Source organism: Haemaphysalis longicornis, unplaced genomic scaffold (genome assembly GCF_048455015.1).
Source record: "Haemaphysalis longicornis isolate Haplotype H1 unplaced genomic scaffold, Haemaphysalis longicornis Haplotype H1 scaffold_5, whole genome shotgun sequence".
NCBI lineage: Eukaryota > Metazoa > Arthropoda > Arachnida > Ixodida > Ixodidae > Haemaphysalis > Haemaphysalis longicornis.
Genome location: NW_027526385.1, coordinates 113,753,208 through 113,753,515, shown reverse-complemented (window position 1 = coordinate 113,753,515; position 308 = coordinate 113,753,208).

The window sequence follows — 308 nt, the reverse complement described above, 5'->3', positions numbered from 1 at the left end:
TCATGCACCGCACAAGGCCATCGTGAATTTAAAGTTGCCAAAAATTACGCAATAATAAAAATATAATACACGTGCCATCATGCGTAGAAAACGGCAAGGCCTCTTAAGCATTTCTTTTGTTCGGGCCCTGATCGTTTGAGATGGATTATGCCATGCTTCAATGTCAAAGGGAGGCTGGTTATAGCACATGATCCATGAATCATTCATTTATTTAAAAAAGCACAGGACATATTTATTACATGCGACAATTAACACCAGTTTTGTTGAATATACACGTATGGGGTACACAGTGTAGGAAAACATATCAA